This window comes from Oncorhynchus tshawytscha, linkage group LG05 (assembly GCF_018296145.1).
Source record: "Oncorhynchus tshawytscha isolate Ot180627B linkage group LG05, Otsh_v2.0, whole genome shotgun sequence".
Classification (NCBI taxonomy): Eukaryota; Metazoa; Chordata; class Actinopteri; order Salmoniformes; family Salmonidae; genus Oncorhynchus; species Oncorhynchus tshawytscha.
This window is the reverse complement of record NC_056433.1, coordinates 20297073-20322745: the sequence shown is the minus strand read 5'-3', so window position 1 is coordinate 20322745 and position 25673 is coordinate 20297073. Positions and strand designations below refer to the sequence as shown.

Below are 25673 nucleotides of genomic sequence, written 5' to 3'. Positions count from 1 at the left end.
TTCACGCTCTCCTTCTCAAACAGAACAGAACATAGGCTATAGGCACACAAGAGAGTTGAAGAAGCCTGACATTCTTCCTGAACTGCCACCGTAGGCCTACACAGCACAGCATTGGTTAGGCAGCACACAAAACGTTTTGATCAGCAAGAGCAGTGCAGGCCGGGGCTCTAGATTGGAATATCCATTGCAGTTTGTAATGCAGCCTAGTTGTATTTACACCATCCCAGCAGCGATCTTAGAAATATAACTTGGCTCTGTGCTTCCCCCGAGCATGCATTTTGTAGCCGATAGGCCATGGGTCATTTGATTGAGACCATACTATAGGCGCACTTGATATTGCGAGCCCAGAGGAGAATCAGAGATGAAAAGCTGCATCGGGCACACGTTGATATACACTGAGTATACCAAACATTAGGAACACCCTCCTAATATTGAGTTGCTCTCAGAACAGCCTCAATTTGTTGGGGGCATGGACTCTCCTTCTTTAAGGCCAGGCACCACAGGCAAACATTTAGATTTTACTTCCATCTGTCGATTTTCAGATTTTGGGAGATTTTACTATAACTTATAACTACTACTATGACTTCCCTACTTTCATAAAATGTCAAAAATAAATCGTCAATAATGTATATAAATACTTGATTTGTATCATTTTATCCCAGCTCCGTCAACTACACCTAGCATACATTGTGTTCTTGTTAGCATGTTTCATGTAGATATTCAACCACTATTTTTAAAACTCTCCATGTTGAATCATTTATCATTCAAAAGCTTGTTTTCCGGAGCATATCGTTAGCTAGTCCATACATGGCGATATGCTTTGTAGACTTAGTGATTTGTGCTGAAATATTAGTAATTTCCTGACATCCGATTGGTTACTGGCATTTAAAGACCCTTTCCGGCAACCTGATTGGTTAAAATGCCTCACGTGCGCGCAGCACGTCCTTGTTTGAAAATATCTCTGGCGAAGGATCTACGTAAAGAGAGACAAAATGAGCAAATCTCGAAGAATATACCAACAGTATGTGAATAAAAATAGTTGAGCTCAGTTAGCCAATGCGAGAAAAGCATTGAATGAAAGAAAAAATGAGCCTGATCAGCTGATCGAGGCAGTGGCAGTACAGGTAGATGAGCAAAGGGAGGTAGCCGGCAGCAGCGCGTTGAGACGCAAATTAGTTGAGACGAAGATGACAGCTAGCAGCGGTCAACCAGCCAGCAGCCAGCCAACAGTGTCTTTTATTCCACGTCACAAATAAACCAACTTGTACATGATTTAATTTGCCCTACGTGTCTACACACTGGACTGTAAATCACTATTGACCCCACCAACCAGGGATTCTGTCATTCTGCCATGATACAATGTAATGTGCACACTGTGAAGGTGATCGTGATGCATTTAGAAGGAGTGTTTACACTTCCTCCAGGCTGCAGGAGTGCTCCAGGAGAGATGTGGCATTTGACATAAATATGAGGATAGTTCTTCTAGCCCACAAACTTGGACTTGGTTATGCAGCACTTAAGAAAATAAGCAAAGCCCTAGGGATTCCTTCCTTGTGTCTCAGCTCATATCAGAGACATGACAAGAGAGTGACAGGTAAATAAAAGTGGAGTGTTGCCCATTATTGTCAGGTGACTTGCTATGTATAGATTTCCTTACTCCAGCAAATGTATTCAAAGTGAATAAACAGAGTGATAGGAAAACATAACTATACAATGAGACTGTCACAGGGCCAGATCAGTCAGTCGCTACCACTTTCGTGACACCGAGATGCTCTCAGATGGGGACAGTACTGTATACAATGCAGTTGTCAAATTAGATCCCTACCCAGGCATTGAGATAGGGAAACTAGAATGCATCAATAATGCCCACAAGAGGATGGGAACAGCGCTTCGTAAACTTAGTTCAGAGAAACATTTTGGGGGGAGAGGGGTAGGGAAACTCACTGCACAAAAATGTAAGAGTCTGCAAAACTATTACAGGGGTGAGATTCTTAATAACCAGGGTGATATAGAGGGCATGAAGAATGCTATCTGAGCTGGTCTTGTCCATTCCATGTCAACATCTTGGTGCTGGTACCAACGAGCCCTAGAAAATGGTGAAGATCCACCCAGTCACAAAAACCATGGAGGCCATACATTTTTGAATAGAGGTTGCACAGAAAATGGTATCTCTATATCATAGGATGTCAAATGATAACCTCCTCAAAAGAATGCAGCACGGAGGAACCCAGAATGCAAATGAATGTCTGAACTCTAATATGGTCGCGATGCCCCAAAACTGTCTTCGTGGGCAAAAGCCACATTGACGCAGCAGCCAGTATGGCAGTAGCCACCTTCAATGAGGGAGCCACTGTTATATCAAATGTGATGGACAAATTGTGGCTTGACAGCACCTTGGTGACACTGGAAGCAATCAGAGAGGAGAATGCTAGGTGTGTTGTGAGAGCTGATGCTGCTTCAACGGAGTGTGCCAAGAGTAGGCACAGGTCCCATGACACAGTCATGAAAGTAAAGCGGCACTAGCAACAACTCAAAGAGGACCTTACATATGGGGCGGGCATAGCTGATTAATGTTCTGCACATTTCAACAGCCATACAAAATCCTTGTATGTGACAAATTGAGCAAAGCGATATGAGAATTTGCCCAAAACTGCATATTTGCCCAACAGACCAGTATTCAAAGCATATGCTCTATTGCTAGAAACAAATGTATTAAACATGCTCATGTATTTATTTGTAAAAGGTATATTTGATGTTTATTTGTCAGTTTTGAAGTGATATATGAATAAGAGTTTAATTAATGTGACAAATGGTCATATTTATGGAAAGTGCATTTGAATTGCATTAGCCTTTCACTGCTATGCGGATGACACACAGCTGTACATTTCAATGAAACATGGTGAAGCCCCAAAATTGCCCTCGCTAGAAGCATGTGTTTCAGACATAAGGAAGTGGATGGCTGCAAACTTTCTACTATTAAACTCGGACAAAACAGAGATGCTTGTTCTAGGTCCCAAGAAACAAAGAGATCTTCTGTTGAATCTGACAATTAATCTTAATGGTTGTACAGTCGTCTCAGATAAAACTGTGAAGGACCTCGGCGTTACTCTGGACCCTGATCTCTCTTTTGAAGAACATATCAAGACCATTTCGAGGACAGCTTTTTTCCATCTACGTAACATTGCAAAAATCAGAAACTTTCTGTCCAAAAATGATGCAGGAAAATTAATCCATGCTTTTGTCACTTCTAGGTTAGACTACTGCAATGCTCTATTTTCCGGCTACCCGGATAAAGCACTAAATAAACTTCAGTTAGTGCTAAATACGGCTGCTAGAATCCTGACTAGAACCAAAAAATTTGATCATATTACTCCAGTGCTAGCCTCTCTACACTGGCTTCCTGTCAAAGCAAGGGCTGATTTCAAGGTTTTACTGCTAACCTACAAAGCATTACATGGGCTTGCTCCTACCTATCTCTCTGATTTGGTCCTGCCGTACATACCTACACGTACACTACGGTCACAAGACGCAGGCCTCCTAATTGTCCCTAGAATTTCTAAGCAAACAGCTGGAGGCAGGGCTTTCTCCTATAGAGCTCCATTTTTATGGAACGGTCTGCCTACCCATGTCAGAGACGCAAACTCGGTCTCAACCTTTAAGTCTTTACTGAAGACTCATCTCTTCAGTGGGTCATATGATTGAGTGTAGTCTGGCCCAGGAGTGGGAAGGTGAACGGAAAGGCTCTGGAGCAACGAACCGCCCTTGCTGTCTCTGCCTGGCCGGTTCCCCTCTTTCCACTGGGATTCTCTGCCTCTAACCCTATTACAGGGGCTGAGTAACTGGCTTACTGGGGCTCTCTCATGCTGTCCCTGGAGGGGGTGCGTCACCTGAGTGGGTTGATTCACTGTTGTGGTCATCCTGTCTGGGTTGGCGCCCCCCCCTTGGGTTGTGCCGTGGCGGAGATCTTTGTGGGCTATACTCAGCCTTGTCTCAGGATGGTAAATTGGTGGTTGAAGATATCCCTCTAGTGGTGTGGGGGCTGTGCTTTGGCAAAGTGGGTGGGGTTATATCCTTCCTGTTTGGCCCTGTCCGGGGTGTCCTCGGATGGGGCCACAGTGTCTCCTGACCCCTCCTGTCTCAGCCTCCAGTATTTATGCTGCAGTAGTTTATGTGTCGGGGGCTGGGGTCAGTTTGTTATATCTGGAGTACTTCTCCTGTCCTATTCGGTGTCCTGTGTGAATCTAAGTGTGCGTTCTCTAATTCTCTCCTTCTCTCTTTCTTTCTCTCTCTCGGAGGACCTGAGCCCTAGGACCATGCCCCAGGACTACCTGACATGATGACTCCTTGCTGTCCCCAGTCCACCTGGCCATGCTGCTGTTCCAGTTTCAACTGACCTGAGCCCTAGGACCATGCCCCAGGACTACCTGACATGATGACTCCTTGCTGTCCCCAGTCCACCTGGCCATGCTGCTGCTCCAGTTTCAACTTCCACCTGACTGTGCTGCTGCTCCAGTTTCAACTGTTCTGCCATATTATTATTCGACCATGCTGGTCATTTATGGACATTTGAACATCTTGGCCATGTTCTGTTATAATCTCCACCCGGCACAGCCAGAAGAGGACTGGCCACCCCACATAGCCTGGTTCCTCTCTAGGTTTCTTCCTAGGTTTTGGCCTTTCTAGGGAGTTTTTCCTAGCCACCGTGCTTCTACACCTGCATTGCTTGCTGTTTGGGGTTTTAGGCTGGGTTTCTGTACAGCACTTTGAGATATCAGCTGATGTACGAAGGGCTATATAAATAAATTTGATTTGATTTGATTAGCCTATATTTATCGGCCATTTTCTGAAAATGACATGTTTCCCCTGCGCCAATTCATTCTGCTCAGTCTTCCAAGGACGTACATTCACATTATTCCACACACAGGTTCTTAGGTCTTGTAGTCAGACTTTTACAGAGGCTTTTTTAAATATCTTGTGTTGTTTTGATTTTAGGTGGCATTTTATATGTAAATATATGAACAATATGCATCATTCATACATGTGAAGTGTTTATCAATATTTTGATAAACTGATCTATAAAAGTCTGACCATTGAGTGTCTTATCACAATACAAAATGAAAACATTCTGCCTTGAAGCAGTGTTGAAAAAAATGGATTCTCATAATATGCAAATTAGAGGTTGTCTCATTTGCATATTTTAATGTTAAAATATATCAAACTTGTAATACAATAATATGTTGTATTTATGTATACTTTCAACTGGTAAAGATTCAGTCTGACTAGACTAAATAAGAAAAAAAATCCCTATTAACCTGTGGTGCCTGGCCTTATCCTTTCTCATCCCCTTCATCTGCACTGATTGAAAGGATTTAACAAGTGACATCAATAAGGAAATAAGGGACTGACCAGATAAAAGCTGTCATGGAAAGAGCAGGTGTTCTTAATGTTTAGTATTCTCAGTGTATACTGTAGCCTAATAAGCAACTAATTCTAAATTCATCAATTACATGACCCTCTGCTGGACTAGATTTAAAAAAGACTAAACCCTCCCCGGGACTGAAATTTTCCTCCAGGTAACCATTCTGTAAATTTCGATCCATCCCTTAGGATGAGACAAACATATTTAGAACTATGGTCCAGTCATATGTTTGACCTCTATTTAAGTCTTTGGAAGCTTCAATACATTGTGATAATGTACATTCATATTTCTTTGTTCAATATTAATCTGTGCCGGTTCAGCAGCTATCAAACAATTGTTTAATTCCCTATTGACCTCTCCCTCTTTCCCATTACTTCCCTCACTCATCTCTCCCCTCTTCCCATCTCTCCCTCTCCTCCCCCCTCCTGTCCAGGCCATGAGGAGTCCCGAGGGTAACGAGGCCCAGGTCTGCTACTTTATCATCCAGCTCCTCCTCCTCAAGCCCAACGACAACCGCAACCGCGGCTCAGACCTCGTCAAGGAGAACGTCCCCGAACACTGGCTGCAGAGCGACTGACACACCAAGCACATGACCTACCACAAGGTACCATACTGGCTCCAACTCTGCTGTCTGCTAGCATGAAAAGAGCAGCGTTGCCTGAAAGACAGTTTGAAAGAACCACTAGGCACAGAGTGGCTCAAGGCGATAAGAACGTGAATGTCAACGGGAGGCCGCTATTGTTCAGCCTGCTCCATTCCCTGTTGAAGATTGATCCTGTTTAAATTTGATATTTACATTGGCTCAACTGTGTTCTCTAACTGAGCAGTGGAAATGGGTTGTCTCTCGTTCTGTTCTGCTGTGGTGACTATTACTTTGACCACTTACTGTTTTGCTGTTATCAAACATGCTCTTTTAATACAGCTTAAAGAGGATACAGTTACAGCGTTTGACGTTTCATGTACTTTCAAGGCCAGGCGGAGCATGTAAATTCACCCATGGCTGCATCAGTACCACTACCTGCCCATCTACTTAGGTAACGTGTGCCTCCTTATCCTGCTCGTCTTCAACATTGTCATCTACCGCTTCCTGGAGCTGCTGCCCAGAGACGCTACTGGACCACCTGGGAGGACGTGAGGGAATGGGAGAGGGAATGGTTGTGGTCTGTAGCTTTGATTGTGTACACAGCCTGGTATAGTATGTATTTTCCACAATTCTACACATTTTTCCATGGAGCCGAGAGAAATTTCCTGCAATTCTATGCATTTTGCCAAGACTAATACTGTTGTTTTGCTCAAACAAAATATATACTGCTAAAGTTATTGTTTTTGGAATTTTAAATTCTCCCTGACTGTCGGGCCATTCCCGAACTGTGACTGAAGGTTCAACGAGTTCCCCAACCCGGCCGCCCACGCCCTGCAGGTCACCTGTGTAGAGCTGATGGCCCTGGCAGTGCCCGGCAATGACATTGGCAACGCTCTGCTCAGCGTCGTCCTCAAGAGGTCAGCATGGGGTCAAGGCTCGTAGGTCGAACAGCAGCTGCTAACCAGTCATTGAGAGGGGGAGAATGGGTTCTAGACTATATAAAATAAAACACACATATATATATATATATATTATATATATATATTCTGACTGCACTTTACTCTTGAAGCATGTGTTAAGTGCTCCCGAGTGGCGCAGTGGTCTAAGACACTGCATCTCAGTGCAAGAGGTGTCACTGCAGTACCTGGTTCAAATCCAGGATGCATCACATCCGGCTGTGATTGGGAGTCCCATAAGGCGGGGCACAATTGGCCCAGCATCGTCCGGGTTTGTCCATGGTAGGCTGTCATTGTAAATAAGAATTTGTTCTTAACTGACTTGCCTGGTTAAATAAAAGTCCCTGTTATTATGCAGAAGCCTTGTGTGAGGAATGGATGATGAGTCATCTTGAAGTGGTGCTGAATCACTGCAGTGTTAGTTTTCTGCAGAGCTCAGTTAGACCTGTGTGTATCTGTGTTGTGTTTTGTTATGTTGTGTGTGGATTGGCCTCCTGATGTCATGTGCCTTTTAACAGCCAACCGCTGTTGCCTCGGGGAACATAAGTGCCTGGATGAACGCTGGTGATCACTGCCTTGCCTGTAAGATTCCTCTCTAATCACGCACTCATTCACGCACGCACGCACCCACACACACACACACTTTGTTATAGATCAGGAATGTTGTTCATGGCATACAGCAAACTTGTTTTTCCCCATTCGCATGATCAAGTTTCAACTATCCATGAAAGACAAGGTCCATAAATTGTGGTATTTTACTGCTCACTGTGAAATTCTGGGCAGTTAGACAAGAGTGATGGCTTTACCCAAATAAGCATTACTTCATCTGTCCTCCAGACTCCCGTCTGAAAGCTTCTCTAAAGTCTGAAAAGAAGTGAGCTTAACGTTGTGTGTTTTCCTCTCTAGGAGCCTTACTGGGTGGTCCTGCAGGACCGTATTATGAGTGTTCTGGGCAGCCCATGCCTCACATCAGAGACTGAGTGGGTGGGGTACCCCTTCGCACTTCTGGACCGCCTGCCACCAGTCTTACTCTTAGATGTACTGCAGCTATGTGCTGGCCCTGGCCAACACCATCTGGCACCACTCCAGCATTGGACAGCTCTCCCTCATACCCAAGGAAGACGCACCAGTAGCCCCTGATTAGCTGTTTTCCACCCCTCTAGTCCTGGTACCAGCTGCCCACTGATTATCTGTTTTCCACCCCTCTAGTCTTGTTACCAGCTGCCCACTGATTAGCTGTTTTCCACCCCTCTAGTCCTGGTATCAGTAGCCCCCTGATTAGCTCTGTTCTACCCCTCTAGTCCTGGTACCAGCTGCCCACTGATTAGCTGTTTTCCACCCCTCTAGTCCTGGTACCAGCTGCCCCCTGATTAGCTGTTTTCCACCCCTCTAGTCCTGGTACCAGCTGCCCCCTGATTAGCTGTTTTCCACCCCTCTAGTCCTGGTACCAGCTGCCAGGACTGCTGCCTCCCAGGCCCAATTTAGGCTTAGCTCAGCAGGGCCTCTCATCTAGCCTGGGAAAATCTCCCCCATAACTGTGTGTTCAGGCCTTGTTCAGGCCTCGCTGGACTCCCTAAAATGTCAGCAAGTGCCTTTCCTGCTCCGACGGACTGTCATGTGAAATGACAGCAGAGCTATGGCCTGCTGAGATTACATTACTGTAAAGCAGATGGAAATGCCATCAGTGTGGGCCGTGATGTGTGGGAGGGCGGAACATGAGACATGGGAGATCTCAGCGGGCGCCGCAGCATTCTGACGGCAGAGCCCGGTGACGAGACACCCCTAGTGGCACAGGCAGCCGAGTGTGTACGCCTCACACTGACGCTTCTGAAACACAGAACACATATGGCTCTCGCTCTGGAAAAACTGTGTACACACACACACACACACACACACACACACACACACACACACACACACACACACACACACCTGGGATCTATCTTGTCATCTGCAAACACACTCTGATGCTTTTGTTCTGCTGTACACCTGGTTTATTATCAGCGGTCTGTTCATTCAGAAAAGCCTGTAGTTTATCATTCAAATTCAGTGCCTCCATTGTCTTCTTCCATTTGCACACAGCTCTCACAGTGAGAGCCTTGGTCACTTAGCATCGGGTCCTTGGCTTTACAAAGCCTTTCATTAAGTTCTGTAGAGATGTTTTTGTCCTTTTCTCCTCCTTCCCCATATGTCTTTGAGAGAGCAGTCCATTCTCTCCTCTTCAGTCTCTATATTTCTTTAGGAGACGTCTAACATCTCCTCTCTCCTCCCTCCCCAGGTTCCTGTCTGAGGTGCTGAAGCCCCTAGTAAAGACAGAGTTCCAACTCCTCTATGTGGACCACCTGGTGGGGCCCTTCCTCCAGCGCTTCCAACAGGAGAGGACCCACTGCATGCTGGAGGTCCATTTCTGTCCATATATCCCCCCTCCTTTCCTACACCATATCCCAGTATAACCTGAATACACCATACAATCCCACACAAAAGGCCTGTAAATGAAATTCCCTTTCACACTCCCCTCGACCATTAGAGAGAATAGAACTGACGGTGGGTGTGTGGGTGGGTACATATATGTGTGTGTGTGTCCACGTGCCGTGTGTGTGCACATTTGTATGTGTGACATGTGCGTGTGGCCCTGAGGTAAGTCCCAGGGCTGGTCCCCCATCTCCAGGTTTAACCTCAAGAAAATGAACAATAGCATGGTAGATTAAAGGGGGATTAGCTGGCTCAGGGAGAAATCCTTTTATTTGTGGAGAGCAGAGAGGGAGAGTTAAGGTCCTTGGTATTGGCTCCTCTCCCCAGCGGCGGTGTCTCTTCCCTGGGCTGCACTGTGGCTTCCCATTAATCTGCAGTTCTTCTGTTGACCAGCCTGCCACCCCCTGGACAGCTCATTGACAAAAATAGCCATTCTTAGAATTTCTTAGCATTGTGTTAATGAGACGTGCAACACACCATCGCCATTCAATCAGTGACTGATTTGCCTGTTCCTTTCTTAAAGATCTATGTTGTGAATCGCAGATTGGAGTGGCGTTCCATGAGATGCTGCAGACTGTGGACCAATACAGGCAACACCTGTCCTTCATGGACCCCATCTGTGACTTCCTCTACCACATCAAGTACATGTTCACCGGGGACAGCCTCAAAGGCCAGGTACAGTAAGAGCAATACTGTGTGCTGTACCTTGTCCTGTAAATGTATGCTCACTTGTTTCTGTCCAGTCCTGCATTTGTCCAGCCTCTCCTCGCCTCCTCTAATTATATTGTCAACACCCCAAATAAAAAATATATAATTTGTTTGTCCTCCAAACATTTCGTCTTGCATTTAGCTTTGATGTCACTCTCTGCAGCGTCCCACTTCATTTCAGCGTCTGAAGCTGGAGTTGGCGTCTCTCCTCAGTAGAAGTAGAGCAGAGATTAGCTGAATTCTACTCCCTCCTCAGTCCTCTGACTGAGAGCCCAGCTTATCCCTCGTATTTCCTAGTGTTGAGTGTCTAATGTTAAGAGCCTACTAATGTGTGTGTGTGTGTGTGTGTGTTCCCAGATGGAGAAGATCATCATGGCCACGAGACGCAGCATCTGGCCACGAGACGCAGCTATCACCCACAGCAGCAAGATGGAGCCTGCAGCCGCCAGTGTTCCCCAACCCTCCTCCTCTGTCCTCACTTGACCCCCAGAGCAACCACAGCCCCTCCATCCTCCCCCTGTCTTTAGCCCAGTAACACACCCACACCAAGGGAGGAGTCTACAAGCACCATGGCCGTGGTCCCACTGACACCAGCTGACACCAGCTGAAGTATTGAGATGGACACACTCCATGAATGTGTAGGTCAGGGTTGCAGACAGACAATATGATCCCGAGAGTCTGGTCTCCTGAGAGTGACCATGCAACGACTCAGTGCTGTGGTGTGTTTTGCTAGCACAGACTGGAATATGTTCTGGGATTCATCCAATGGCATTGAGGAGTATACCACCTCAGTCAGTCACCGGCTTCATCAATAAGTGCATCGACAACGTCGTCCCCACAGTGACCGTACGTACATATCCCAACCCGAAGCCATGGATTACAGGCAACATTCGCATCGAGCTAATGGCTAGAGCTGCCGCTTTCAAGGAGTGGGACACTAATCCGGACGCTTATAAGAAATCCCATTATGCCCTCAGACGAACCATCAAACATGCAAAGCGTCAATACAGGATTAAGATTGAATCCTACTACACGGGTTCTGATGCTCATCGGTTCTACACCGGTTCTACAAAGGGAAACCCAGATGCGAGCTGCCCAGTGATGCGAGCCTACCAAACAAGCTAAATGCCTTTTATGCTCGATTCGAGGCAAGCAACACTGAAGTATGCACTAGAGCACCAGCTGTTCTGGATGACTGTGTTATAACGCTCTCGGTAGCCAATGTGAGCAAGACCTTTAAACAGGTCAACATTCACAAAGCCGCGGGGCCAGATGGATTACCAGGATGTGTACTCAAAGCATGCGCGGACCAACTGGCAAGTGTCACACTGACATTTTCAACCTCTCCCTGACGGAGTCTGTAATACCTACATGTTTCAAGCATACCACCATAGTCCCTGTGCCCAAAGAAGCGAAGGTAACCTGCCTAAATGAATACTGCCCCATAGCACTCACGTCGGTAGCCATGAAGTGCTTTGAAAGGCTGGTCATGTCTCGCATCAACAGCATCCTCCTGGATACCCTAGACCCACTCAAATTTGCATACCGCCCCAACAGATCCACAGATGACGCAGTCTCAATCACACTCCACACTGCCCTTTCCCACCTGGACAAAAGGAACATCTTTGTGAGAATACTGTTAATTGACTATAGCTCAGCGTTCAACACCATAGTGCCCACAAAGCTCATCACTAAGCTAAGTACCCTAGGACTAATCACCTCCATCTGCAACTGGATCCTGGACTTCCTGACACAGGCCACCCCCAGGTGGTAAGGGTAGGCAACAACATGTCTGCCACACTGATCCTCAACACTGGGGCCCCTAAGGGGTGTGTACTTAGTCCCCACCGGTACTCCCTGTTCACCCACGATCGTGTGGCCAAACATGACTCCAACACCATCATTAAGTTTGCTGACGACACAACACTGGTAGGCCTGATCACCAACAACGATGAGACAGCCTATAGGGAGGAGGTCAGAACTGGCAGTGTGGTGCCAGGACAGCAACCTCTCCCTCAATGTGAGCAAGACAAAGGAGCTGATCGTGGACTACAGTAAAACGACGGGCAGAACACGCCCCCATTATCTGACGGGGCTGTAGTGGAGCGGGTCGAGAGGTTCAAGTTCCTTGGTGTCCACATCACCAACAAACTATCATGGTCCAAACACACCAAGACAGTCGTGAAGAGGGCACGACAACACCTTTTCCCCCTCAGAAGACTGAAAATATTTGGCATGGGACCCCAGAAAGTTCTACAGCTGCACCATCGAGCGCATCCTGACCGGTTGCATCACCGCCTGGTATGGCAACTGCTCCATCCTCTGACCATAAGGCGCTACAGATAGTAGTGCGTACATCACTGTGGCCAAGCTTCCTGCCGCCTAGGACCTATATAATAGGCGGTGTCAGAGGAAAGCCCATAAAATTGTCAGTGACTCCAGTCACCCAAGTCATAGACTGTTTTCTCTGCTACTGCACGGCAAGCGGTACCTGAGCTCCAAGTCTAGGACCATTTGGCTCCTTAACAGCTTCTACCCCCAATCCATAAGACTGCTGAACAATTAATAAAATTGCCAACAGACTATTTACAATGACCCCCCCATTTGTTTTGTACACTGCTGCTACTCACTGTTTATTATCTATGCATAGTCACTTCACCCCTACATACATGTACAAATTACCTCAACTAACCTGTACCCCCTCACACTGACTCGGTACCTTTTATATAGCTTAGTTATTGTTATTTTGTGTAACTTTTTATTATTTTTTACTTTAGTTTATTTGGTAAATATTTTCTTAACTCTTATTGAACTGCACTGTTGGTTAAGGGCTTGTAAGCATTTCACAGTAAGGTCTACCATCTACCGTATTCGGCGCATGTGACAAATAAAGTTTGATTTGATTTGTTCCAAAGCTTTAAAACAGCCAGTCAGTCCAAACACAACCGAGCGCAACCAGACACAGACATGAACTGTTACACATCACAGACATTCACTTTTTATAACCTTTTGCTTTATAGTGCTTTTTTTAATAGATCTTGTTGAGGAGTGTATTGGAAAAAGACAAGTGTTTCCTCTGCAATCATTGGACTCCTAGTGTGTATATAAAAGACGAGGGTTGATGTCTGCTTCTCTGCTCTGTTATTGCTCTTCCTTTGCAATAACATGAGACGGTCCAGTGCCTTGTGACTCCCCACTTAATCATGAAAGAGGTGGTTTATGTTGTATTTTTCACATTAAGTAATAATAATGAAAATGTCTTAGTACCCTGTAGTCTGTGTTGGATTGTTGTTTGTCTGATCATCTGTGTTATTCTGTACTGAGCTCTGTAGAAAGGATCTGTAGTCTGTCAGCTCAGGACCTCTGCCAGATGTCTGTACAGATGTATGATCTTAATTTGATCACCCTGTTGCAGGATAACTTTGTAGTGTGTTTGAGATTTTAAAAGGCTTCTGAAGTTTGTAATTTCACTTCGAAATGTCAGACTTGATATTTCCTTACAAAAACATTTATCAACCCCTACAAAAATGTCCATTAAATATAATCCACATACTTCGCATTTCCTTTTGTTGCAGGATTATTTTCCTGCTGTAGCAAATTGTCTCAAATTCCTACATCTGTATGTTGATGCACAAACACTAAGGTCAGAACAGGGTCAACAACTCACTGTTCTTTAAACACAAACTGACTGGAGAGGCTTAGTGTGTTAACAACACCATCTCCACATGATTGGAGTGAGTCAATCCGCTCATAGTGAGATGTGTGAAAACATGAGAATGGATTTGAATGTATATTGATTGACTGGTTCTGAGGATGCTCTAGAACTCCTCGAGCAGAATAAGAAGCTGTCAAGTGGATTTGACTGAATTATCGTAATTAACCTTGTCACTTGTGTTCCCTCTCTGGCATCTAGGTCACCAGGCTGCTTGTTAGGGCGCACACCTGTCACCAGCGTTTCACGCATAATGACACTCACCTGGACTCCATCTTGATTACCTGGCCTTTATGTCACTCCCTTTGGTTTCTTCCCCAGTCCTCATTGTTTCTGTTTTATGTCGGTGTGCTGTTTGTTTCTTGTTTTGTTCATTTCTGAATTAAATGTATTCACTCCCTGAACCTGCTTCCCAACTCTCAGCGTACGTTTTTACAAACCTCTTGTGGATTCTCTTGTCTAGTCTTCGATGGTGTTTCATATAGTATTCTCTTATACATAGAAACAACTGCAATGTTGCTAGTGTTTTCTGTGCCTGTGTTTATTTGATTTACCAGGTGTGATAAGTCAGAAAAGTCCATTAGATGTGTTATGCAAAGCACACACCTTCATATCTCCCATAAATTAATGTACAATTTGGGTCAATCATACCTTATCACTGCCTGCCTGCTGCCTTCAGTGCCGGTAGCTTTTTTTCAATAACTTGTCAGACATTGACAGTAAATTAGGTGTTGCTGCTAAAGCAGACATGACCAAGTTGGAGATGGGGCTCTGACAAACAGAATGACAGCACTAGCAGTCAGTGGGGGGTGATTTCATGTCAGCACTGTTGCAAGGCCTGTGCCAACTGGAATGGAAGTCATTTTAGGTGGGTACCATGTACAGTATGAGTGGTAGTTCTTTCAGAAAGAGTATATGATAGCAACTTTTTGGGAATGAGTCCAGTGTTCATTAAGACGCACAAGGCTACTCTCTCCTAAAGGAGCCTTTCACCATCCAAGGACACTAATGTCACATTGGAATAGGAAATGAACTCATAGACGAGTGGAATAGGGTAATCAACTTTTATGTATTTACTTAACCTTAGTAATTCATTTCCATGCCCTAGGATTCTTATAGACACGCATACTGAGTGACAGGCGTTTTGCTGAGTGATGACATCTAACTGGTGCTGTAGGGGCGGGCCAAGGGGTTGAGCATCCTGGCGGGCTGTGTCACCGCCTGGTACGGCAACTGCTCCGCCCTCAACCGTAAGGCTCTCCAGAGGGTAGTGAGGTCTGCACAACGCATCACCGGGGGCAAACTACCTGCCCTCCAGGACACCTACACCACCCGATGTTACAGGAAGGCCATAAAGATCATCAAGGACATCAACCACCCGAGCCACTGCCTGTTCACCCCGCTATCATCCAGAAGGCGAGGTCAGTACAGGTGTATCAAAGCTGGGTCCGAGAGACTGAAAAACAGCTTCTATCTCAAGGCCATCAGACTGTTAAACAGCCACCACTAACATTGAGTGGCTGCTGCCAACACACTGACACTGACACTGACTCCAGCCACTTTAATAATGGGAATTGATGGGAAATGATGTAAATATATCACTAGCCACTTTAAACAATGCTACCTTATATAATGTTTATATACCCTACATTATTCATCTCATATGCATACGTATATACTGTACTCTATATCATCGACTGCATCCTTATGTAATACATGTATCACTAGCCACTAACTATGCCACTTTGTTTACATACTCATCTCATATGTATATACTGTACTCGATATCAGCTACTGTATCTTGCCTATGCTGCTCTGTACCATCACTCATTCATATATCCTTATGTACATATTCTTTATCCCCTTACACTGTATAAGACAGTAGTTTTGGAATTGTTAGTTAGATTACTTGTTGGTTATTACTGCACTGTCGGAACTAGAAGCACAAGCATTTCGCTACACTCGCATTAACATCTGCTAACCATGTGTATGTGACAAATAAAATTTGATTTGATTTTGATTTGATTTTGATTTGAGCATTACACTGCATTGTGAAATCTCGACCAATCACAGCAGGCACCGCATCACTCCATTTGTTGTTTTATACTGCATAGCGCAAGTGATGCGTGCTTTATGGAAACTCGCAAGAATTGATTTGCCAATCAAAAGGTTGGGCTTGACCAAAAACATCCCGGGTTGAAGCCCCGGAAGCCCAGGCCTAGTGCGATGTTCTATGGATTATGCGATTCGCATAATCTACAGAAAGAAATAGATTTTATAAAGAGGTTTCAGAAAGCTGTCAACTGCTGCCCTGAATGATGTATACAGTATAAGATCATTGTAATTATGGTACTGTATGCAATGACACTAATTTAAAGATGCTCTTGATAAAAACTGGGGCAGTGTATTTGCTATCATGCCTCTAGCACTTGTTGATATAAATTTAGCTGAGTATATGGTTTTACATTTTTTCTCTCCCATCTTTCCAGTTGGAAACTGGAGAAATATAGTAGCTTAGACCAGCATCCCCCAACTGATGGACAAATTTGGCCTGCAGGTGGTTTAATTCCCCCCTCCTCCCCCCTAAAGTTTTCTAAGACAAAAAAAACATACATTTTTAGATTTTCATTGTTGGACATAACAGACTGTAAAAACACCAGGAAATCAGCTCCAAGTGATTTAGATTTTGGAAATCTGTTCCCAAGTATTCCCATGTATAATTGGTTGCTGATGCTGAAGCTCAGTAAAAAAGCAGCATACTGTGGAGTCCTGGAGGACAGTGGCAAAGCACTAATGGTTTATCAGTGTTCACACTTCATATATTCCTGAACTAACCCTTACAGTATCTATTCTCCCAGTTGCCCTTCCAGATTGTTCACACCACATGACTTTTGATGGCTATGTATATTATTATATATCAATATACTATTGATAGCTATGTAAAAGGTGGCAATGGGCTCCCATCGATACAAATGATCACTGAGATGCTTAGCCTACTTCCCGGGGTATTTGTCATCTGAGATGTGGAGGGGTTTAAGTTACTCACATCCTCTCAAATGTTTTGTATCTGCAAAATTGTAATTATTCGCCTACCTCCTCATGCCTTTTGCACACATTGTATATAGACTCCCCCCTTTGTTTTCTACTGTGTTATTGACTTGTTAATTGTTTATTCCATGTGTAACTCTGTGTTGTCTGCTCACACTGCTATGCTTTATCTTGGCCAGGTCGCAGTTGCAAATGAGAACTTGTTCTCAACTAGCCTACCTGGTTAAATAAAGGTGAAAAAAAAAAAAATAAAAGTATGCCCCTGGGGATCTATTTGCACAATTATTGTATCATCATATTTATGTCCCTGGATAACCGCCCAATAGTTTATTTGGCATTAATGGTTTGTTGTTTGGATTTGATAATATGTAGCTGCTGGGTGACATTAATAGAGTTATTCTCAGGAAGTATGATAATAAAATAATTTGGGAAAAGACGATATAGAAATACACAGTAAAGGCAACACAGGCCAATCGAATTTCGCTTGCTCATGATAAATCTAATTAATGAGAATAGATGTTAAGTTAGGTTAAGATTTCTACTTTATGGAATTATGTAAAGAAAGTGTCACTAATAAATAAGTACACAAAGTCTTCCAGTAGCAGAACTTACTCTCTCCTACACAACCAGGATGCCCAAACAAATATTGTCCTTTACAGAGAGTCTTGGCTTGGTTACTGTGGAGAGACAGGGCCAAGTCTTCAGCTCCCACCTCACCTCTACTTCCTGTTAAAGTTTCCAAGGGCCTGCCATTGGTGGACTGCTGCAGTTGCCATGGTCACAGTGACCAGCCAGACCTTTCAGACCAGACCAGAGATCCAATGTGACTCCAGGGAGCCTGAGGGAGAGAGCGAGGGCAAAAATAAGGAGGAAGAACTGAAGAGGGAGGGAGAAAGGGAGGGAGTGGGGACAGTCTGGGTAAGGTGTGTTGCTGCTTCCTGTGTCCAGAGGATCAGGCCCTTTCTGTAGGGTCGCACAGGTGCTACAATAAGCATGATTGCTTTCAGTAATCCCTGGTTCAAGCCGAGCCGGTCAATTAAACAAGTGATGCTACTTGTACGAGGGCTGAAAGTTTATGTTCTGTTGAAGGGAAGAGGCTAAACATAAGATTGTTTTTGTTCTTTATTCCAAAATGAAAAACAACCGTTTGTTTTTCTGGAAGTGCATGCTGTGTCTGATGTTTGATTGTAGGCTGCACTGTAATTGCTGCTATACCCCCCACCTATTCAGTTGCTGTTAACAGCTACAGTGCCAAAACATTCTGTTATATTATAAAGTGGGATTAAAATGGATTTAATTGTAATTCTTTTGTTAACAATCTACACAAAATACTCATCAAAGTGGAAGAAAAATTCTAACATTTGTAAAAATATAAATTAAAAAAGTCATAATTTTACAAAAAAAAACACGAATATATATTAATTAGGTAGTATTCAACCCACTGAGTCAATACATGTTTGAATCATCATTGGCAGTGATTAAAGCTGTGAGTCTTTCTGGGTAAGTCTCTAAGGAGGACCGAGCACGTGCCCATTCTCATCGACGGGGCTGGAGTGGAGCAGGTTGAGAGCTTCAAGTTCCTTGGTGTCCACATCACCAACAAACTATCATGGTCCAAACACACTAAGACAGTCTTGAAGAGGGCACGACAAAGACTATTGCCCCTCAGGAGACTGTTACAGGAATTAAATTCCTATATGTTTTAATACTCAATTAAAATTAAACACTCTGTCAATTCCTAAGAATTTGTAAGGCTCTTCTTTGCATAAAATGGACAGAGACCAGTCTCAAAATCAATCAGCAGCGTTTATTCTCGAGAGTACTGAACATGATACAGTTTACCACAGGTTATAAACTGAAAATGATGTCATTAGTTTTCGTACTACCCCGTCTCATCTCCACTCCAGTACAATGGCTGTATAGTTTTCAAGCCTTCCCACATCGTCTCTCCCAACTTAGATAATTTATGACCCGAGCCAAGGTCTGCCTGTGTAGATAAGCATTCTAGCCAGTCTGATGATAAATTAATTCATTTCTACCAAGGAACAGACAGTCATTGTTCTACTTCTTGATTATAATTACACACATTATATTCAGTACTAGGATAAAAAGAAAAGTCATACATATACAGTAACATAATAGTACTCTGATTAGTCAGTCCTGATTGAAATGTATACATAATTAGTCATTATTGATAAAAAAAAATCCCTTAACAGAGACTGAAAAGATTTGGCATGGGTCCTCAGATCCTCAAAAGTTTTTACAGCTGCACCATCGAGAGCATCCTGACTGGTTGCATCACTGCCTGGTATGGCAACTGCCTGGTATAGCAACTGCTCGGCCTCCTACCGCAAGGCACTGCAGAGGGTAGTGCGCACGGCCCAGTACATCAATGGGGCCAAGCTTCCTGCCATCCAGGACCTCTATACCAGGCGGCATCAGAGGATGGCCCTAAAAATTGTCAAAGACTCCAGTCACCCTAGTCATAGACTGTTCTCTCTGCTACTGCACGGCAAGCGGTACCAGAGCGCCAAGTCTAGGTCCAAAAGGCTTCTTAACAGCTTCTACCCCCAAGCCATAAGGCTCCTGAACAGCTAATCAACAGCCTTGGTTTCTCAAATGACTGCTTCGCCTGGTTCACCAACTACTTATCTGATAGAGTTCAGTGTGTAAAATCGGTGGGTCTGTTGTCCGGACCTCTGGCAGTCTCTATGGGGGTGCCACAGGGTTCAATTCTCGGGCCGACTCTTTTCTCTGTATACATTAATGATGTCGCTCTTGCTGCTGGTGATTCTCTGATCCACCTCTATGTAGACGACACCATTCTGTATACTTCTGGCCCTTCTTTGGATACTGTGTTAACTAACCTCCAGACAGGCTTCAATGACATACAACTCTCCTTCCGTGGCCTCCAACTGCTCTTAAATGCAAGTAAAACTAAATGCATGCTCTTCAACCGATTGCTGCCTGCACCTGCCCGCCCGTTTAGCATCACTACTCTGGACGGTTCTGACTTAGAATATGTGGACAATTACAAATACCTAGATGTCAGGTTAGACTGTAAACTCTCCTTCCAGACTCACATTAAGCATCTCCAATCCAAAATTAAATCTAGAATCGGCTTCCTATTTCGCAACAAAGCATCCTTCACTCATGCTGCCAAACATACCCTCGTAAAACTGACTATCCTACCGATCCTTGACTTCGGCGATGTCATTTACAAAATAGCCTCCAACACTCTACTCAGCAAATTGGATGCAGTCTATCACAGTACCATCCGTTTTGTCACCAAAGCCCCATATTCTACCCACCACTTTCTGAAGGCACTGTACATCATTATTACATTATTTCCCTTGCAATTGTATTTTATCAAGTATGTTTACATTGACTGCATCTGAAAATGTAATGTATTCGTAGTCCTTGTTAGTCTCCCAGCAGGCTACAACAAGCTCTTTCTCCAAATGCCACGCTCACTCGTCTGAGAATTAACGATACGGTGTGCCAGACAGACCTGTTGTTGGAAACCTGCTCAGAAGGCTGATGGGGCATCCATGACGGTCTAATCTGGCCTGACCCTGCCCTTGCCTTTCCCCAGCCTGCACCAGACTCTCAGCCTTAGCCTCAGCCTTTCCCCAGCTTCTCAGACACTCAGCACCTGCCCCAGGCCATTAGCCCCAGCCTCTCGGGCTTCTCAGCCCTCCAGTTTCTCAGACGCTCAGCCTCAGGACCCCAGCCTTTCCCCAGCCCGATCCCCTCCATCTGCTGCCTTGCGTTCTGCCCCTGGGACTCCTGATGAATAGTAATCAGGCCAGAGCTGTCATTAAATACTGGAGAGACAGCCAGCCCTGCTCTGGATGACAGGATGGCCATTAATTACGTGACACAGTCACAAATGGCACAAATCAATGAGCTGCAGATGTGAGACGGACGCCAGGAAATATGCATAAAATGTTTTCCCAGAGTGCGTCACCATACGTCAACGTTTCATGGCTGTAGCTTTTTCCTGCTGTGTTCAATCAATGCCATTTCCATATTATTCGTTTTCTTTCCGGCCATACCACTCTCAATGCATGTAACAAGTTGACAATGAGTTAAGTTGATATACACGGAGTATACAAAACATTAACATGACAGACTGACCAGGTGAATCCAGGTGAAAGCTATTATCCCTTACTGATGTCACATCTACTTAAAATCAGAGTAGATGAAGGGGAGGATTTTTAAGCCTTGAGACAACTGAGACATGGATTGTGTATGTGTGCCATTCAGAGGGTGAATGGGAAAGACAAACAATATAAGTGCCTTTGAACGGGGTAGTAGGTGCCAGGCGCACCAGTTTGTGTCAAGAACTGCAACACTGCTGGGTTTTTCATTTTCCTGTGTGTATCAACAATGGTCTCCCACCCAAAGGACATCCAGACAACTGTGGGAATCATTGGTGTCAACATGGGCCAGTATCCCTGTGGAACGCGTTCAACACCTTGTAGAGTCCATGCCCCAACGAATTGAGGCTGTGCTGGGGGCAAAAGGTGTTCCTAATGTTTATTATACTCAGTGTAGATAATTGATTTGCGGTCACTATTTGAAATAGGAAATTGTTAAGCCTCTACAAGAGAGAGGCACAGTTGTAATTTCCTAAACTGATGCTTTATCATCTCCCCGGCTGATGATGAGACAGACATATGATATGAACCATTGAAGTCTTTGACAGACTCCTATTTGTGTGAGATTTATAGTGTCTGTCGGTGATATCATAAGATTCTTCTCCCTGAGCCTACAGTGTGTCTGAATGATTCAGGAGTGCCTGTTGCTTGTCATTGCATATTTGCAGAATACTGTTCTGTGTTACCTGGCAACATAAATGTAGATGGCAGCCTGAAAAGCCAGGGTCTGTTTCTGTCAGAAAAGTCATGCCCTCACAATTCAACATGAACTATTTCCATTTTAGGATTATGTAAGTTCATGTAAGGTCACATTCTGAATCATATGGTTGTATACATTTTTATGATGCTCTTAAAAGTAACCTTTATACTGTTGCAAATCTCTCTGAGAAAAAAGAGCTGCAGTACATTTGTATTCTGTCTGAAAAGCTTTAGCCATAATGACTGAGCCAAAGACTTTTATAACTAAACCAAGATAGACCACACACTGTCGTTTCCAATGGGAACAAATAAGTCATAGTGGGCAGAACAAGCAAGGAGCTGGGCAGAGCCAAGCATGAGCTAACGAGATCCTATTGGCCCTTTCTATCTGCATATTTCCGTTAGGGAACGCCTACTCTGAAGTGCGCGTGTGCAATAACTCAAATCAAAATCAAATCAAATGTATTTATATAGCCCTTCGTACATCAGCTGATATCTCAAAGTGCTGTACAGAAACCCAGCCTAAAACCCCAAACAGCAAGCAATGCAGGTGTAGAAGCACGGTGGCTAGGAAAAACTCCCTAGAAAGGCCAAAACTTAGGAAGAAACCTAGAGAGGAACCAGGCTATGTGGGGTGGCCAGTCCTCTTCTGGCTGTGCCGGGTGGAGATTATAACAGAACATGGCCAAGATGTTCAAATGTTCATAAATGACCAGCATGGTCGAATAATAATAAGGCAGAACAGTTGAAACTGGAGCAGCAGCACAGTCAGGTGGAAGTTGAAACTGGAGCAGCAGCATGGCCAGGTGGACTGGGGACAGCAAGGAGTCATCATGTCAGGTAGTCCTGGGGCATGGTCCTAGGGCTCAGGTCAGTTGAAACTGGAACAGCAGCATGGCCAGGTGGACTGGGGACAGCAAGGAGTCATCATGTCAGGTAGTCCTGGAGCTCAGGTCCTAGGGCTCGGGTCCTCCGAGAGAGAGAAAGAAAGAGAGAAGGAGAGAATTAGAGAACGCACACTTAGATTCACACAGGACACCGAATAGGACAGGAGAAGTACTCCAGATATAACAAACTGACCCCAGCCCCCGACACATGAACTACTGCAGCATAAATACTGGAGGCTGAGACAGGAGGGGTCAGGAGACACTGTGGCCCCATCCGAGGTCACCCCCGGACAGGGCCAAACAGGAAGGATATAACCCCACCCACTTTGCCAAAGCACAGCCCCCACACCACTAGAGGGATATCTTCAACCACCAACTTACCATCCTGAGACAAGGCTGAGTATAGCCCACAAAGATCTCCGCCACGGCACAACCCAAGGGGGGCGCCAACCCAGACAGGATGACCACAACAGTGAATCAACCCACTCAGGTGACGCACCCCCTCCAGGGACGGCATGAGAGAGCCCCAGTAAGCCAGTGACCCAGCCCCTATAATAGGGTTAGAGGCAGAGAATCCCAGTGGAAAGAGGGGAACCGGCCAGGCAGAGACAGCAAGGGCGGTTCGTTGCTCCAGAGCCTTTCCGTTCACCTTCCCACTCCTGGGCCAGACTACACTCAATCATATGACCCACTGAAGAGATGAGTCTTCAGTAAAGACTTAAAGGTTGAGACCGAGTTTGCGTCTCTGACATGGGTAGGCAGACCATTCCATAAAAATCGAGCTCTATAGGAGAAAGCCCTGCCTCCAGCTGTATGTTTAGAAATTCTAGGGACAATTAGGAGGCCTGCGTCTTGTGACCGTAGCGTACGTGTAGGTATGTACGGCAGGACCAAATCAGAGAGATAGGTAGGAGCAAGCCCATGTAATGCTTTGTAGGTTAGCAGTAAAACCTTGAAATCAGCCCTTGCTTTGACAGGAAGCCAGTGTAGAGAGGCTAGCACTGGAGTAATATGATCAAATTTTTTGGTTCTAGTCAGGATTCTAGCAGCCGTATTTAGCACTAACTGAAGTTTATTTAGTGCTTTATCCGGGTAGCCGGAAAATAGAGCATTGCAGTAGTCTAACCTAGAAGTGACAAAAGCATGGATTAATTTTTCTGCATCATTTTTGGACAGAAAGTTTCTGATTTTTGCAATGTTACGTAGATGGAAAAAAGATGTCCTTGAAATGGTCTTGATATGTTCTTCAAAAGAGAGATCAGGGTCCAGAGTAACGCCGAGGTCCTTCACAGTTTTATTTGAGACGACTGTACAACCATTAAGATTAATTGTCAGATATAACTGATAATAACTAAATTCGCCTTTGCACTTCTAAACAATGCAATTTTTAAAACGTTAGCAAAGCGTAAAGTCTACAAAACATAGTCCACTCTGTTCATAACAGACTGTAGTTTGGGAACGGAGGAGATGGCTGCCGTTTTATGGGCTCCTAACCAATTGTGCTATTTTGTGTATTTTTTCACGTTGTTAATAACTTATTTTGTACGTAATGTTTCTGCCATGGTCTGTTATGACTGAAAAGAGCTTATGGATATATCTTGTGTTTCACCGAGTCATGGCTGAACAATGACATGGATAATATACAGTTGGCTGGATTTTCTGTGCATCGGCTAAACAGAATTGCTGCCTCCGATAAGACAAGTGGTGGTGGTCTGTGTCTATTTGTCAATAATAGCTGGTGTGTTTTCTCAACACACAGAAACACGTACAAAGCTCTCCCTTGCCCTCCATTTGGCAAATCTGACCATACTTCTATCCTCCTGATTCCTGCATGCAAAAACTAAAGCAGGATGTACCATTGACTCGCTCAATACGGAAGTGGTCAGATAAACTACAGGACTGTTTTGCTAGCACAGACTGGAATATGTTCCCGGGATTCATCAGATGGCATTGAGGAGTATACTACATTAGTATACTACAGGAGTATACTACATGTAGTATAACTACATCGATGATGTCGTCCCCACAGTGACCGTATGTACATACCCCAACCAGAAGCCATGGAATACAGGCAACATCCACACCAAGCTAAAGTGTAGAGCTGCCGCTGTCAAGGAGTGTGAATCCTAGACGCTTATAAGAAATCATGTTATCACTCTGACAAACCATCAAACATGCAAACTGTCAATACAGGACTAAGATTGAATCCTACTACATCGGCTCCGACGCTCATCAGATATGGCAGGGAATGCAAACTATTACGAACAACAAATGAGCCTACCAGATTAGCTAAATTACTTCTATGCGCTCTTTGAGGCAAGCAACACTGAAGCATGCATGAGAGCACAAGCCGTTCCGACTTTGTGATCACGCTCTCCGTAGCCAAAGAGAGTAAGACCTTTAAACAGGTTAACATTCACAAGGCCGCAGGAACTCTGGAATTCTGATAGATTTTGGTTATTAATGTAAAGATATAATTTAATCATATTATAATATGTAATAGAAAACGATGGGTTAGAAGAAGCCTACATAACCAACCCACAAAGTAAAATGTAACATCTATATGGCCAGCTATGTAAACGTTAACATTGATTTATCCTGCAATAGATGGTGTTCAATTGGTAACATAGATTTTTGTCTTCTAATGCCTTTTTAGGGGAAATAAATCTAAAAGTAACTGAATGTAATCAGATTACGTTACTGAGTTTTGGTAATCCAAGTTACGTTACTGATTATAATTTTGGACAGGTAACTAGTAACTGTAATGGATTACATTTAGAATGTAACCTATCCAACCCTGCCAGCCACCAAAGGTAGATACAAAAAATCTAGCAGCCGCTCAGATTTTTTTCAAACCCAAATACTTTTTCCCTGCTAAAATTACAGCAACAAAACACCAACAAAAACTTATGAGCATGCTTTGGAATGTTCCTAAAACAATACATGTATTACTAGTAAGAAGTAATGTGGTATATTATTTAATAACATTTTTGGTGACCTGAGTCTTATAACCAAAGCATTTCACC

General features: G+C 44.3%; 1 pseudogene; it reads left to right on the top strand.

The window, feature by feature from the left end:
- The window catches only part of LOC112249857, a 35921-nt pseudogene extending 24976 nt beyond the window's left edge, over positions 1-10945 (top strand).
- The last annotated feature ends 14728 nt before the right edge of the window (positions 10946-25673 follow it).